The 14,417-nt window shown below is 36.7% G+C and overlaps 2 non-coding genes across 2 annotated transcripts; both read left to right on the top strand.

Moving 5' to 3' along the window:
• Nucleotides 1–152: 152 nt before the first annotated feature.
• On the top strand, nucleotides 153–224 carry Trnag-ucc (transfer RNA glycine (anticodon UCC)). Its single transcript has one exon. It is a non-coding gene; the product is annotated as a tRNA-Gly (tRNA).
• An 11,829-nt stretch (nucleotides 225–12,053) lies between these two features.
• Nucleotides 12,054–12,125, top strand: Trnag-ucc (transfer RNA glycine (anticodon UCC)). The gene has a single exon. It is a non-coding gene; the product is annotated as a tRNA-Gly (tRNA).
• The last annotated feature ends 2,292 nt before the right edge of the window (nucleotides 12,126–14,417 follow it).

Below are 14,417 nucleotides of genomic sequence, written 5' to 3'. Positions count from 1 at the left end.
TGACGATGTGTGACGGAGGGGAGGTAAAAATTGTCCAAAAAGCTTAATTTAAAGTCATTTATGGATGACATCTAAAAGAAATAAATATGTTTATTTCTCAATCACTGTTAACTAATGATCATATATCTTTTAGTTTTTTCTGACGTATGTCGGCGTCGGTGGTGTAAAGGTCAGCATGGTTGCCTTCCAAGCAGTCGATCCGGGTTCGATTCCCGGCTGACGCATATGTTTTTTTTTTTAACAAGATTTTGTGATAAATCAAGTTTAAACTGTAACTATAAACCACTCTTTCACCCCCCCCCCCCCCACCCTATTTGTGAAAACTTGGAGTTACATTTCACGAGTCTTTTGAGTGAAATAGACCAGTGAAGAATATTATTAGCCATTTTTGAACTTGATGTTGAAAACTGAACAGTGAACAATGATTTAGTAAATGAAACAGTTTCTGATTTAATTTTGTTATTGTTTATTTTGTACATAAAACATCGCGTACAAAACAACCCAAATCATGTTTAAAAAACGTGTAATACTGTTTAGATTAGAAACATTAATAGCTACGTACATAATTTAACTATAACAAATGCAGTTTTCTGAACAAGTTTATCTAGAGCAATGGTTCTTAACCTGAGTTCGATCGAACCCCTAGGGTTCAATGAGTGAGCCTCAGGGGTTCGACGCAGGTCGAGACACACACACGGCTCATGTGATTCACGATGGGATTGTGTCAATGCGGATCATAGAACTGTTATAAAGGGTTCGATGAATGCGCATACGAAACAGGTGGGGTTCGGTACCTTTAAAAAGGTTAAGAAAGACTGATTTAGAGTGTTGTTACGGGTCAGTTGTAGGTTAGACTAGAATAGGATAGAATGATCTAGAATTAGGGGAGAGTGAGTGTGTGAGTTGAGTTTACCCTAGAATATTGTTAACCCCGGTGTGTTTGTGTATTGTTATCCCAAGGTCGAATGCGGTATAAAAGCTGGAGTGAATGGTTGTCAGGGGTTAGTTAGTTGGCAGGGTTAGGTCGAGGGCTATGTTGTAATGTGATATGTGAGACCTAATAAACGTATCGAACGTTAACCCGAGTCGTTCTTGAATTCGAATCTAACCCGGACGTAACAAGTGTGTATATAGATGGTTGCTACACCATCTTTTAAAGCTTATTAAAAGTTGATTAAATGTACTCAGGAGGTTATTGATGTAGGGTACCTATAGCTGTTTACTTTTATGCCACTTCTTTCAACAGTTTTGTAATGTTTTGTATTTATGTCAAGTAAAACTAATACAAACTCGAGACCGTTGGGATAGCAGTCAAGCGCTCTACCACCAAACCATGCCATCCCATAACATCAAGTGTAGGCTTATCCATGATCAGTGTGAGATCTCTCCACAATCATCATCATCATTATCATCATCATCATCACCATCATCATCATCATCATTATCATCATCATCATTATCATCATCATTATCATCATCATCACAATCATCATCATCATCATTATCATCATCATCATCATCATCATCATCATCATCATCATCATCATCATCATCATCATCATCATTATCATCATCATCATCATCATCATCATCACTGTCATCATCATCATCATCATCATCATTACTGTGGCCCCCTTGTAGAAAATAGGGACACATTTACATCTCTCCCTCTCAGTAGGTTTTAGGGCTCAGCAGGCTCTGTGGCTTGAAGAGTGTCTCGCTCATGATCTCCGCCATGCTCATGTCCTCCATCTGCAGCATGGCGTAGAAGATGTTCATGTTCCTCAAAATGGTCGCCCTTCTTCAGCGTAGGCAGCAACCAGCCACTGTACCAAGGTGGGGTTTTCTTTTACACAAGTCGATAATAGTAAATTTAAATTATTAATGATGCTATAAAATATAATAACATCCACGTGCCAGTTATCACATAGACTGAATGTCCCGAAGTCGCCCCCAACTCTTCCATAAAATGACGTCATACCTAAGCTAACCACTGAAATATTTGCTTTAAAACACTATCAGTAAGTCGTTAAGGACGATAATCCCCCTCTTTTCCCCCAACCCCTCCCCCCCCCCCCTCCCCCCAGTGAAAGCAGCCTCCTCTTAGCTACCTCCCCTAAGTTTAAAATCGTTTCAAACTAAATTATCTTTCCCTAATAGCCGTCACTAATCCCGGCACTACTATTGTAAACATTAAGCGTGAACCACAACTCTCCAGACTTCCTAGTAAGGAAGAGAGACGACTGCAAGGCGTGCTTACAGCTTGTTTTCTAACGTCTCCAAGAAAAGAGATTTTAAATTTAAAAAAAAAAACAAGCAAAATCATTCACTCTTTTAACACGAAGGCATATAGTCCCAAAACGCCTTCCCCCAACTTCCCCCCCCCCCCATCTTACTCATCCCATAAAGTTACGTCACGCTGATGCTAACAACTCCATCCCTGCCGAGTTTATTTTCTTAACAAATTGATTTCTTTCTGAAATATTGACTGAGCTCCAACATCATTGAGTATATTATGATGCAGAATTTCTATATTACAAAAATAGTTTTTAAAAAAATCGACCTACATATTGAGAATCAGTTTCATACATTACTTTTTAAAATGAGAAATTTTCCGCCACCCCTCCCCCCGCCATGAAATGTGACGTAGCTTATTGACGACGTAAATGCTCAAATCAATCACTGTCAACGACTAATTATAATGTTGTAGGTCTATCGCTACTATTTGGTTTTCCTATAAGTCAATGGGAGGCCACTCTTTAATATCGGCGTCGGTGGTGTAAACGTTTAGCATGGTTGCCTTCCAAGCAGTCGATCCGGGTTCGATTCCCGGCTGACGCATAGCTGTTTTTTAAAATTTACCCTATCCCAGGGGTCGGCAACCTGCGGCTCGCGAGCCGCATGCGGCTCTTTTGATGTCAAGTTGCGGCTCTTCAGCTCCAGCACAAATATTAAAAATTAATTTAATTTATTTTTAAAACTCAAAGTAGTATTAATTTGCAACAATCTGTAATTAACGATATAATAATAAATGTAAACAATAAATACTATATTCTATTAGAATATTTAGATAATCCCTATTTCAATGTACCTACTTGTTTTCTTTTTTTCCTTGTTAATCCCTAGCTCGGATTAATCATCGATTGTCGTATTGTAGGGTGCTTCTTAAATCTAAGGATAGGCGCTTAGTGCTCGCGAGATAGCCCTGGGCAACCTGCAGAGACACATGATGCGCCTGATTCGATTTAGTGAGCGACTATAGCAACTCATTGTATCTACAGCCTATCGCGCTGTTTAAAATAAACGTATTTTTGCCCATCGTGTCTATAGTGTATAGCGTTTTATTTTAAAAAAAACGTGGGCGTCATAGTGCTCGCGGGTGATCACGGGACGCTTCGGACGAGGTGCCGGTGGTTGCGCTTGTTGCAGTTTTGCCGCTGAATATAGTAGTACCCCTTACCCGCTATGCAGGACGCCCGATTAACGGATGCCAAGTACTAACATAGCCGCCCTGGAACTCTGGACAAAAAATGCACCACCCGGGCGCCGCCCATTAGAAATTTTTTTCGCATAATTTTTTTCAGGAGTATTTTCATTTACTCCCCAAAGTTTCATGGCACTCGGATAAACTTTTTCTAATTGTATCCGACATTTTTTTTACAGTATATAGAGAAAAATCGCAATTTCCCGGGGCACCTCGCTTGCGAAATTTAAAAAGATTATATTTTTTGCACAAACCTCCCCTGGAGTGTTTTAATAACTCCTTTAGGTTCCATGACGATCGGATGAAGAGTGTCAATACAAAATCGACTCCTATTTTTTATATGCCGTATATAGAGGAAAAACATGCCGCGCCATGCCTGGGCGCCACGCCTGCCAATTTGAAATTTTTTGTTCGCAGAAACCTCTCCAGGAAAATTTTTAACAACTTCCCAAAGTTTCATGGCGATCGGATGAATGATGTAGTAATGCGTAAAAGAAAAACTGACACACAAACACACACACATTGCTTTATATATATATAGGTCTATATATTTATATATATATATATATATATATATATATATATATAGGTCTATATATAATTATATATATATATATAGGTCTATATATATATATATATATATATATATATATATATATATATATATATATATATATATATATATATATATATATATATATATATATATATATATATATATATATATATATATATATATATATATATATATATACCTAATATTGAAATAAAAATGTTGGCGGCTCTTTAAAAACTTGGAATTTGTGTAAATTGTAACTTTTGGCTCTTCAGTCACAAAAGGTTGCCGACCCCTGCCCTATCCCCCACTACTGTAATATGGTTTTTGGGTGACCCCAAAGAGGTCTTTTTTTTTTTTTTTTTTTTTTTTTTTTTTTTTTTTTTTTTTTTAAATATCTTTATTTTCAAATAAAAATCATTACATCAATATATACAAATGTGTGTGTGCTTGATATAGTGTGTATTTAACATAGTTCAAACATTAATAAAAATTGTCATTACATGAACAAAATGGTGAACATTATTAAAAAAAAAAAGGATCAACAATTCAAATGAAGATAACCAGAATTAAAGAAATACAAACATGGTGTTTTTTTTTACCATAATAGTCTTAAGTGTTTTTACAGTTTTGTTGAGAATTTTTTGCAATATAAACAGCGTGAGGAATTAATAGAAAATATTAACAATATGTAAATAAAAGGTAGAAAGCGATAAACAGATAGTAGATTCTAATTGGATACCAAATGGGTTGAGGGTGGTGTTATCTTTTTTTCTTTTTTGGAAAGAAGATTATTCCCCTTTAGGCCAAACTTAGCGGAGGCGGCTACGTCATAAAAGACATGTGACACTGCAGTGGGGAGAGAAGTGTAACTGTTGTTCGAGGCTGTATTTTGACACGTTCTATTTTGAAGCAAAGTATAAGAGGAACAGTTCAAGGCCAGTTTTCACGTCTTAGATATGGCGCTATACGTGGGTCTGCTATAGAACTAGCAGAAACAAAATTGCAGATCAAGGTCAAATTTGACATACTTTAGGCCTAGTAGGGCAGTGGTCTCAAACCAAGGCCATATTTGACACTTTTTGATGAATTTTAAATGAGGGCAAAGACTATACCGGTGCTGTGGGAAAAAGAAGACCTGAAAATATCTGTCCATAATGTCACCTAAACATAATTATTTTAATAGTTTGCATTTTATATTGTCTGCTGTCCGTCGAAATTGTCTGTGTATTGACTGAGTCTTGATCTAAGTCTCGATTTAAAGATTTCATTGATAGCTTTGTCTGTATATTTAAATCCGTCATACTTAATCTTATTTCGTAAATACCAGACTAGCGATCTAAAGACGGCCGTCGCAATCAGTTTGTCGTCGTCATATGTTGCGTCTCCAGTCTTGTTGATTTCGTTAAATGTAATAGCTTTGTTTACAGTGATTGTTTGCTTTGTTTTCAAAATGGTCATTAGTGTTTGTTTTGCTAATCGAATTGTACTGCATTCTAAAAAAATGTGTTTTTCTGTCTCGTGTATGTTTTGTTTGCAGGTCTGGCATGTAATTTTAAAGTTGTTGCGTTGGATTGGGGTTGTGTTAAATATTAACCTATAGCTAATCTCTCTTTCTTTCGGTGTTATTTGCTTCTTATGTAAGTTTCTGAAGGTGTCGCTTATATCTATTGTATTGTACTCTCTAGCCCATTTAATCCTATGGTATAGAGGTGTTGCTTGTTTCTCGACTAGGATGTCGTATATTTTTTTGGACTTTTCTCCAATGATGTTGCTGTTTCCTTTAGATATTTTTAATATTTCTCTGTAGAAGTTCCCTATATCATTCCCTCCATAATGTGGTGTTGTGATATTAACTTTGAGAATATTCTTTATTTTAAGCCCTATATAGTATTGAGCCAATGGGTGGTTGTGTGGCTCTATCCTAATTCTGTCTAAGTGTTTTAACCTAAAGGCATTGATTTTTGTATGTATATCGTGTAGCCCTATGCCTCCATTTAGCTTGCTTTGTATCAAAGTTTTGTTGCTAATGTTTCTAATTGTGTTTTTAAAGATGAATTCCCTAATTTGCTTGTTCGTTGTTTTAATGAATCTGTTAGGTATCACAGAATTTGTTGCTATGAATATTATTTTAGGTATGACATATCTGTTCACTAAGGCGGCTCTGGCGAAGATCGTTGTGTTAATATTTTTGTATTTTTTAAGGCATGATTGGATTTTCTCGGTCACCTTTAGCCATGTAGCATTGTCTTTAATCTTGTTGTCACCTGTATAGGTTATTCCGTAAATTTTTAGTTTGTCCACCACTGTGATGTCTGTATTGTAGTCGTCTTTGTCTGCCCATTGTCCTGTTCCCATAACCTTCGATTTGTCCGTGTTGATTTTTCCGCCACTGGCTTTACCAAAGTCAATAAATCTTTCCATTACTGTCTTTATGGCTTTCTCAGATTGAAGTAGAAAAGTCGTGTCATCGGCGTAGGCCAGTATCTTTTTATCAGCCATGTTTGGTAGTTTCAGTCCTTTTATAGTGATGTCCTGTCTAAGATTTTCTAAGAGGGGTTCTAAACTAAGGATGTATAAAATAGGGGATAGTGGACAACCTTGTCTAACTGATTTTTGGATGTGTATGGCAGTAGAAATGTTATTGTTTATAAGTAAGTGGCTGTGTGCTTTGTTATAGAGTGTGTTTATCCACGTGCTGAAGTAATTGCCTAGATTGTAGGCTTCTATTGTTTTAAATAGCCATGTATGTGCTACCCTATCAAATGCTTTCTGTTGGTCTATGCTAAGTAACGCTAGCTTGAAGTTTTTTTGTGTGCTGTAATGTAGGATGTCTCGTATTAAGTGTGTGTGGTTCTGTATGTTTCTCCCCTGTACGCTACACTGCTGGTCTGAGTTAATTAGTTTGGGTATGACAGTTTCCAGCTTGCTTACCAAGATTTTGGTCAGTATCTTATAGTCACTATTTAGTAATGATATTGGTCGGTAGCTGGTTATTATTGTTTTGTCTGTATCGGGTTTTGGGATCAGAGTTATATATGATCTGTTGAAGTCGGTTCCGCAGTCTCTCCTTTTATGCATGTCGCTATAAGCTGCCTGTAAAATGGGGACGAGGTCGGTTACAAAAGTCCTATAAAACTCGTTTGTCAGGCCATCTGGGCCAGGGGCTTTGTTTAATTTTAGTCCATTGATTGCTTTGAGTATGTCTTCTTTAGTAATGGGAGTGTCTATTTTCTTTCGGTCTTCGTCGTCTGCCGTTATGATATGTTCTAAATACTTCTCCTGGGTGTCGGCATTGACCTCTTCTGATTTAAAGAATTGTTGATAAAATGTTGTAAAACTTTGTTTGATGGTTTCGGGGTCGGTTGTCACCGTGCCGTTGCTGGTTGTAATGCTGTGGATGTGTTTGTTGTTGGCATGTATTTGCTCGAGTATTATATTGTAGTGGGATGGTTCTTCACTCCCTAAAGTATCTATTCTACTGCGAATGAGGGCGCCTTTGTATTTATGTGCATGCAGTGTGTTTAGTTCTCTCTCTATTGCATCTATTTTATCTCGAGTGCTATTGCAACTAATTAGTGTGTCTAATTGGCTTTCTAAGTATTCTTCTTGTTGTTTCCTTGCAATGTTGATTTCCCTAGCTATTTTAATAGTGAGTTTTGTTATTACATGTTTAAATTCTTCCCAGTGTTCTAATGCGTATGCTTTTGGAATAGTTTGTGTGTAGTGTGCGGCCATGTCTTTTATCGCTGCAGTGTATCTGTCGTTTTCTAATAGAGTGTTGTTAAATTTCCAGTATGCAGATTTATTTTTTTCATTGGGTGTGGTATTTATCTGTACTAATGTTGCTTTATGGTCGGTAAATCGAAGTGTTTGAGCTATGTGTTTTATCTTGGTCACCTGTGTGTCTTCATGCACGTATATCCTGTCTAGCCTTGATGAACTATGGTGTGTTGTACTAAAGTAGGTTGTTTCTGTATCATTGTTAGGTTTGTTGATATGTGCGTCTTTTAAATTTTTGGTGTATATTATGTTCTCCAGTATTTCAATTTGTTCTTCGTCTGTCTTTATTCTGCGGATTTTATTTTCTTGTTGTCCCGTCATGTCGGCCATATTAAGAACCATGTTAAAATCTCCTGCTAGCATTATTTTATCATCTTTGTATTCTGTGGTTATTGTTTTCTGTAAGTTTCTGTAGAAGTGTTTCTGTTCTTGTTTTTTTGTTGGTGCGTAAATGTTGATGATCGTGTATTCTGATGTGTTGTCTTTAATTATGGCACTTGTAAATCTGCCATGTGTGTCTGTTTTCATATTTTCTAGTTTGTATTTGTTGTTTGTGCAAAGTATGCTGGTTCCCCTACTGTGCTGCCCTGTACTATGTATTGATTGTTTAATTCCCAGTTTATTGCAAAATGTCTGTGCTTGTTCTAATGTGTTAAAATTTGTCTCTTGCAATAGCAAGATGTCGATATTATGTTTATGAATGAAATTAATGAGAGCCGGGGTTTTACCGCCGGTTCCCCTAATGTTTAAAGTTACTACTGTGTGTAGACCCATGGTTGGTTCTGATCATTTTATTTGGCCTGTAGTTGTTGATCTTGCTGTATGTCGAGTCTTTCAAATTGTTCATTGTCGCTTTCCATCTCATTTTCATTATCTGACATATCCGTTGAACTGTTTGTTGTGTTGAAAATATCCGGTTCTTCTGATGGGAGGGGAACATCCATTATTGCAGAATGTAAGCTGTCCTTACTGTCAGCGTCGTACTCTAGCCTTACTAGCTCTTCCCTGTCGCTGTCTGGGAGTTCTCTATCCTCTGGTGATTTAACTTTTTCTATTGTGGCCTTCAGTTGCCTAGCTTGATCTGTTCCTCTTTTGACTAGGTCGCTGTAAGATGGTTTGGATAGTGGTGTGTTATTAAATATTGAAGGCGATTCTTCACCATCCACCATTTGTATGGAACCCATGTGTTTACTTCCTGTGTCTCTTGGTGTACTCCTCTCTTCCTTATCACCAACACCATCTTCTCTTTTCCTCTTCAGACGCTGTTCTCTTCGTGCCGTGTTAGCGCTGATCTCCTTGCCCTTTCTTTCTCTAAGTTCAGTGATGTCGTCTTCGTCCCAACTTTCCAAACTTCTCTTGTCGTTTTGTAGTCGTTGTCTTTGAGCTGCCTTTTCTTGTTCTCCCCAAGGCTGTATTACATTATACCTCCCGTCTTTCTTTTGGATCCCGTCCATGAACCGAGCGTAGAGTTTGTTACACATGGTGGGATAGTGCCTATCTGTTTTACAGTTGGGGCACAACATCCTCCTTTCAGAGAGGTGGATTACTGCCACCTGTGCCGCCCCTTCAGCGTCTTTAAACCTTATAAAGTGAGGTATTTTTTCTTTGTCCATTTTGGGTTTAATTATGAATTTATAGTTGTTCCCTCGGTCCTCAGTCTTGATGTTTGGGGTGGTCCCCTCTTCACATAGGCCCTGAAGGGCAGTTTCTAGTTCAGCCTTACTGATGTGAGGGGGAACGCATCTCAGTGTACCTTTAACACAGTTCTTTTTGTCAACGTGAGTGACGCTCACTCTAATTAGCCTCTGCGTCCTTTCATTGGCCAATGTCTTGGGCTCGTAAAATTCGGTTAACATAAGACTCTCATAAATTTTCCTAGAACTCAGAGTGGCGTACCAGACATTTACCTCTCCATAATTATATACTCTTTTGAATTCGGTCTCCTGGCAGCCTATTATTTTGGAAAATTGAGTTAGAAACTCGGCATTTGTAATTGTGGTCAGCCATCGGCCTTGGAGGATTGTAATTTCTACCGTATTGGGTTCATGGAAGAAGGCTTTGAATCCCGGTATGCATACGTCAAAGAATAAGCCATCTTCATCCATTCTTTGTTTTTGTGTTTTGGCCCCACCAGGACCAAAATACACTCAACAAGTTTCAATTGTTTTTATTTAGTATGAAAATTTACTTACAAATGAAGTCCACAGCAAGAAAAAAACACGCAGACTAAATTAAGATAACAAGGGTATCTCGATTCAATCAATGTCATTAAAATCCAAATTTTGAAAATAAGAAAACACAAAATTGTCACAAATAACACATTAAAAATGGAAATATACGGAGCACTATTTTCAAACACATGCCGCGGCGGCCATTGGACACCAAACAAAATATCATTGACATATTGGTCTAGAACCTGTACCACTCGCATGAGAGCGGACTACGCTACAAACTTAGCTATTTACTCGTGACCTTTATTTTTTTGTAAAATGTAATTTCAGTCAAAAATTTCATTGACATATTGGTCTAGAACCCGTGCCTCCTGCATGAGAGCTGACTACGCTACCATTTTAGCTATTTACTCGTGACCCCAAAGAGGTCAATAGAAATCAACGTTTTTACTCCTGTAAGTGTCAATAGATGTTTTTTTAAGAACTCAATGTTTCAAGTGGATAAAAATGCAATAAAACAACGGGTTTTAGTTTTCGTATTTAGTCACCTTGTTAATTATTTCAAAACTATAATGCCTCAATTACTAAATTAAACAACCAAACATTGTTTTTGTTAATACAGTAAACATTTATAAACATCATATGAGCATTGTACTTACCGAAGCATTAATTAAAATATTAATAACGAGAAAAGATTTCTAGTTTCCCTTAAACAAAGTTATATTTCAATATGGGAGATAATTGACTGCACTTAGGCAATCATTGAAATTATTCGTTGAGTTGTTAGGAAAATATCCCCTACATTAAAGACAATTTACCTAGCTCAGATTGTTACATCATAAGGGTTAGATGGGGGAGAAATCATTTAGGTCCCTATCTGAAATTATTATAATTTTATTGTCTTTATGTTTATATTCATTTTGTAACAAAGGTGGCTTATTTACGATTATATGTTCTTCAAATTATTCACTATCCGATTTGAATTTGAATGGAATTGAGCGTAGCTATTTACCGCCGTCGGCGGTTTAAATGTCAGCAAGGTTGCCTTTCAAGCAGTCGATCCGGGTTCGATTACCGAGTGACGCATTGCGCATTTTTACTTTTTTTACTTTTTTTACTTTTACAAAAGTCGTGAATAGTAAACCCTTTAAGTCGTATGTTTTGCTCTTTAAAATGTTGGTTATGATAGGCCTATTACATTTTAAAAGATTTACTTTTGGTAAATATGTCCCATTGTGATGTGGTTTATGGATGACCTTATACAAGGCAATATTCAGATTCCTCACATTCATTGTTTTTGTGGCAATAGTTAACTTCTAGAAAGTTGAAATTTCCAGTTGAAGTTTCTCCCCCCCCCCCCCATCCCCATCCCAGGAGTGTGACTAAAAATAGGTCAATATTCGAAGCAAACAGTGTCAAAATAATCACAATCCGATTTGAATTTTAATCAAATTGAGCTAAGTTCAGTGTCGGCGTCGGTGGTGTAAAGTTCAGCATGGTTGCCTTCCAAGCAGTCAATCCGGGTTCGATTCCCGGCTGACGTACTTTTTATTTATTTTTACACCAATTAACAACTAAGTATTTTATTGTAAATTTTAAATTACCTAAAAAACAACAACAAGCAAGAACCTTCACTCTATTATAACAAAGGCCTATAGTCCCAAAACGCCTTCCCTCAATTTCCCAACCCCCCTCCTCTCTGACCCATCCCATAATGTGACGTCATGCTGATGTTCACAACCCCACCTCTGCAGAAAATTATTTTCGTAATAAATTGATTTCTTTCTGAAATATAGTTGAGCTCCGACAACATTGAGTAAATTATGATGCAGAATTTCTATAGTTTTTCAAAAATCGACCTACATATTGTTTCATACATTACTTTATAAGATGAGAAATTCTCCACCACCACCCCCCCCCCCCTCCTCCCGCCATGAAATGTGACGTAGTTTCCTCACTACGTCAGTGCTCAAATATCAACGACTGATTATAATGTTGTATGTCTATAGCTACTGATTGGTTTTGGCGTAAGTCAGAGGGAGGCTGCTAATAAATATCGGCGTCGGTGGTGTAAAGGTCAGCATGGCTGCCTTCCAAGCAGTCGATCCGGGTTCGATTCCCGGCTGACGCAAGTTTAATTTTTAGTTTACTTTTTACAAAAGTCGAATGAAAAACGAAAAGTTTGAATGCTTCGGAATGGACAATGTAATAGGAAGTGCATTGAGATAAGGAGTAACTACATATTCTAATAGAATTGTGAATGTTTATTGTTTAGAGCTATTGTTATATCGTTTATCACCGAGTGTTGTAGACTAATATTTTTATGAGTTTTGAAAATAAAATTATTATTATTTGTGCATGGAGCTGAAGAGCCGCAACTGCACACCAAAAGAGCCGGCCGCATGCGAACCGCATTTGCCGAACCCTGGCTTAGTTTTTTGTCGCTTTTTGCTTGTAGAGTAAAGAAAATTTTATAAGCTGATCCGTATTGTATACTGCAGTACTATAATGAAATAAAGTTTATTTTAATTCATAGGAATAATAATGAAATAAAACAACAGGGTTTTGGTTTCGTATTTAGTCATATTATTTATTTATGTTAAAAACAAAAATAATCTAATTACTAAAAAGCAACTAAACATTTTTTTTTAATAGAAAACAATACTAATAAACTCTATATAAGAATTGTTCTTCCCGAAGTATTAATTAAAATAATAACGAGAATAAATTTCTAGCTTCCCTGTTGCAATGTTATCATTAAATATGGGAGATAATTGATCATTTAAAGTACTAGTTTGATAAGGAAAATATCATCTAGACTCAAGACAATTTACCTTGCATACATTGTTACATTATAAGGGTTAGATATGGGTGATATCTTATGGTCTGCTATTTTTTAGGCAATCATTGAAATTATTCGTTGTGTTGTCAGGAAAATATCGACACACTCACGTCAATTTACCCATCTTAGATTGTTACATCATAAAGGTTAGATAGGGAGATGTCTTATTGTCTCGTTCGCAGATATTTTGAGAAATCATTGACGTCCGTATCAGAAATTGTTATAATTTAATTGCCTATATTTTTACTTTCAGGAAGGGGGGGGGGGGTTATGGTCCTTAATGAGCTACTTAAAGTGTTTTAAAGAAATATTTTCAGTGTCAGCGTTGGTACTGTCGAATTCACAAATTATGAATTACTGAAAATTAGAAACAACTAAATAGCGGCGTATGTTATGCCGCGGGCCGGCTCGTAGTAAATATTTATTTTAAATTTTAATGATCGTAGGAAATATAATAACATCAACATGCCAGTTATCACATAGACTGTAAGCCCCAAAGTTACCCCCCCCCCCCCCCACACACACACACGCCATAAAATGACGTCATACCTATGCTAACCATTCCTTTGCCAGCCCCGCCCCCCCCCCCCAACTATATTTCTAAAATCGTAGCTTTTCTTTTTTTTAAATATCGATTGCTTTCTGAAATATTTGCTGAGCTGATTCAACACTAAGCACATCAATATGTTACACAATTCTATTACAGTTTACGAAAATAGTCTTTCAAAAGGGGAAATAAATGCTGAGATTAAGTTTGAAACATTACTTTCTACACCGTAAAAGTGGTCCTGACTCCCTGAACCCCCTCCCACCTCTACCACTGATCAGTGATCCACCCCCACCCCATCCCTCATTATTAATGTTTTTACGTCGGGTAGTGTCAATGGTTGGTTTTTTAGATTTTAAATTTTCAATGAATGTTTTATTTTACGAGATTCTATTCTACTAGGCATGCTGCCCAGCTTCGCTTAGGCTTTCAAAAACATTGAGAATTTGAATGCTTAATTAATTCGGGCACCCGACAACTTTGCTTCATATATTATAGAGATTAGCAAATTGCATAGATAAACAAAGATTTCCAAAGTAGTTGCTTACTTTATAGTCTAAAATAGGAAGATTCACATATTAAAAAAAATTAGGTTTGACTTGGTGTGTCTCGATCCAGCACCACCAGTGAGGTATCAAGTACATTATCATCTGAGCTAATTAGGTACCTTTTGAAATAAGGAGAATAAAAGAAATGTTTAAAAAAAATAACACGCGAATATGCCTATTTTTTCAAATTTATGTTTTTACCCAAAATTAGCCAGTTTCATTGCTAAACAAACAAAGATTTCTATAAAATATTTAAGTTCTAGAAAAGTTAATTATAGAAATTTATTTTTGGAATAGATACTACAGTAGATAAGGTTTGCCCTTGGTCCGAAGAACAAACAAAAGCGGAGTAGGCAATTGTTGAGTCGGTCTTCATTCGGTGTTTTGGACGGGGTGGTGGCTGCTGACTCGCTGTCTCCTACATTAACTTAAGCTGCTTTTGATATTTGCTCCGGTTCTTTCTTCCTTTTATTTGTTGATGTCAGC

Source organism: Physella acuta, unplaced genomic scaffold (assembly GCF_028476545.2).
Source record: "Physella acuta isolate Inbredline_101_S28 unplaced genomic scaffold, ASM2847654v3 ptg000699l, whole genome shotgun sequence".
Taxonomy (NCBI): domain Eukaryota; kingdom Metazoa; phylum Mollusca; class Gastropoda; family Physidae; genus Physella; species Physella acuta.
The sequence above is the reverse complement of the archived record's forward strand: the minus strand, read 5'-3'. Positions and strand labels throughout refer to the sequence as shown.